This window comes from Octopus bimaculoides, chromosome 14 (assembly GCF_001194135.2).
Source record: "Octopus bimaculoides isolate UCB-OBI-ISO-001 chromosome 14, ASM119413v2, whole genome shotgun sequence".
Classification (NCBI taxonomy): Eukaryota; Metazoa; Mollusca; class Cephalopoda; order Octopoda; family Octopodidae; genus Octopus; species Octopus bimaculoides.
This window is the reverse complement of record NC_068994.1, coordinates 3,556,261-3,558,994: the sequence shown is the minus strand read 5'-3', so window position 1 is coordinate 3,558,994 and position 2,734 is coordinate 3,556,261. Positions and strand designations below refer to the sequence as shown.

The following is a 2,734-nucleotide window of genomic DNA, read 5'->3' as shown; positions in this document are numbered from 1 at the left end:
AAAAAAAAAAAAAAAAGTAAATATTTCAGATATGTTTCTTTTGAAATCGTTTTTATTACCAAACATGAATTTATTTAATTTGTTTTGTTTACAAAACGATGTTTCAATATTCAGCTCTTTCAGTTTCGTTATTGAAAATGTTGATTTTTTTTTAACATTAGTTTAATAATTTAAATTATGTTTTAATATTTCGTTTTATTTATAACGCTCTTTCCGAACTTAACGACTCTTGCGTATTTAGACGAATTTTATGTAGCGAAAGTTTTCTTTTTTTCTTAAATTAATCCATTTTCTGTAGTCTGTTTTTAAATTTATAATTCTATTCACACGATCTCAGTAATAGGAATTACTCTGTGGTGAGTTGATATCACAGTGATAGTAGTCTTACTATCTCCACTCTCAGTCGCCTCCTCCGCTACTATAATGGCCTTTTTTTTTCCAACTCAAGCATGCATTCCTGTTATGCTCACCTCTCCTCTTTACATTATCAATAATATTTATATCAGCGGAGTTGCAGCTGTCAACTTGCAATTAGTAGGCCGTTAACCGTGTTGATTTCAGCTGGGTAAGTTTCTATATTAACACCTGCACGATTTTCAATAAGAAAAAAAAACAAACAAAAAAACCCTTATTTTGGTTCGGAAAAAGGAGGGGTGGGGGCTCGCCCCCTCCTTTTTCCGAACCAAAATAAGAGATTTGCAGCATATTAGGAGGTCAGGGTACTTGATTCCACGCAAAAAATCCGAGTTTTTTTTTTCTTAGTGAAAATCTTGCGGGTGTTAATATAGAAATGTGCCTTCAGCTGTCCCAGAAGTTCTAAGCTAATGGATCCAGGCAAACCATCCATATCATGCTAGCATGGAATATAGATTTAAATGATGATGATGATGATGATATATATATATATATATTTGTATATATGGCAAATGAAAGACGGAAGATGAATTATTAATCAAAACAATTGTTTCGACACATCTAGCATCGATCCCTCATGGGTGGACACTCAACAACGGGTTCAAGTGTATCCAGCGGTGCAGACGTATCTCGTCAGGTGATAAATAGACACGACTCATTAAAATAACAGTTCCACAATGTAACTTCTCATTTTGTAGAAAGAAAAGCAGCCAGACAGAGGAAATATCTTCATTTACATAAAAGATCGAAAATAAAATCACAGATGGAAAACAGAGAAACGAACATACATACACATTGTATGTATCATGATAGGCAAAGGGTCAGCGAAAGATCCTTACTAGAAATATCATTAAGGGAGCACATTCGAAATGAGATCACGGAGGAGAGAGTATTATGAGATGAAAGCAAAAGCTCTGCTGGACCAGGACATGTTGCAAGGTTCACAGTCACAGGTGGACCCTTGCAGATGCCGAGTGGTATCTAAGAGATTGGAAAGGGCCACTTGGAAGGCCTCCTCAGAAATGGAAAGACGATTTGGGTCAAGATGGAAAAGAATGGTGCAACTAAGACGGAATTGGAAATGCATTATGACCAGTGGTGTATACAACATCTGATAGTCTGGGCAATAATGTGATATTGTAATCTCTCTCTCTCTCTCTCTCTATATATATATATATATATATATATATATATGTGTGTGTGTGTGTGTGTGTGTGTGTATATTACTAATATATTATACACACGTGTGGAAGGAGGGAAGGAAACTAACATATCTCTATCTATAAATTGTGAACAAGAAACTTTCTTTTTCACGTAAAGAAATATTTACCAGTGGCCAGTTGCATCCCTCTTTTAAATGTAAAAGTGAGCCTCAACTGTCTTTCAAGCCTATTCTCTAATGAGCCGACAAGGGAATCCTGCTAGAAATAGCAGTCAGATCTCCTTCAAATAGCACTGATACTTTAAAATGAGGACACATTAGGTAATAGAAGTCCTAGTATTCTTTAACAGATGAGGCGGTCAAGGCTGGATGGTCTCTTCCCGTAAGTATGCTCAATCAAACTTGGCTTGGAGTTAAGTAACACAACCTTTACACAAGGGGCTGCAACGGTTGAAGTAATGGAGTTATGTCCCCTGAAATCTAATCCTGACAAGTAATTTGTTGTTCACACCAACTGGAAACACCATGTCTAGATTAAGAGTCGGATATAAACAGGGTGGATATTGGAAAGTCAGCAACATCAACGAAATGGCTCCATGGCTCCTACTTAGGAAATAACACAACAGTCTTGAAATATATTGTGTTTTAGATAATCCTTTGAATAAATATTGTTTCCTAGATCTCTGTTGGTAATGGGAATAGTATTTGTTGTACTTCCTTCAGTTTTGGCAGTATCTGGTTGAGAAGAAAGGAAGACCATGGTTAAGAAGCTTCCTTTCCAACCATGTGGTCTCAGGTTCCATCTGACTGCATGGCACTCTGTGCAAGTGTCTTCTGCTATAGCCCTGGGCTGACCAAAGCCTTATGAGTAGATTTGCTAGACAGAAACTGAAAGAATTCCATCGTGTTCGTGTATGAAGGCACGTGGCTCAGTGGTTAAGGCATTTGGCTCACGATCGTAAGGTTGTGAGTTCAATTCCCAATAATGCATTGTGTCCTTGATCCAGACACTTTATTTTATGTTGCTCCAGTCCACTCAGCTGGCAAAAACGAGTGGTACCTGTATTTCAAAAGGCCAGCCTTGTCACACTCTTGAATAACTTTGTATTGTCTACTGATTAGAAATTGATTTATATATATATATATATATATATATAT

The 2,734-nt window shown here is 36.6% G+C and overlaps 2 protein-coding genes across 5 annotated transcripts in view; both read left to right on the top strand.

Annotated features, from left to right (window-relative positions):
• The window catches only part of LOC106870052 (zinc finger protein 721), a 64,997-nt gene that overhangs the window by 50,720 nt on the left and 11,543 nt on the right, over positions 1–2,734 (top strand). The gene's annotated exons all lie outside the window — the stretch shown is intronic.
• The window catches only part of LOC106870110 (zinc finger protein 423), a 4,871-nt gene continuing 2,306 nt past the window's right edge, over positions 170–2,734 (top strand). The window contains exon 1 of one of the 4 annotated variants that reach the window (XM_014916096.2): positions 170–356. The gene's annotated coding sequence lies outside the window, so the exon portion shown is untranslated. Of the gene's footprint in view, positions 357–381; positions 566–623; positions 1,052–1,073; positions 1,554–2,734 lie in introns of those variants that run through there. The other 3 variants (XM_014916097.2, XM_014916098.2, XM_052972981.1) reach the window with 3 other exon arrangements.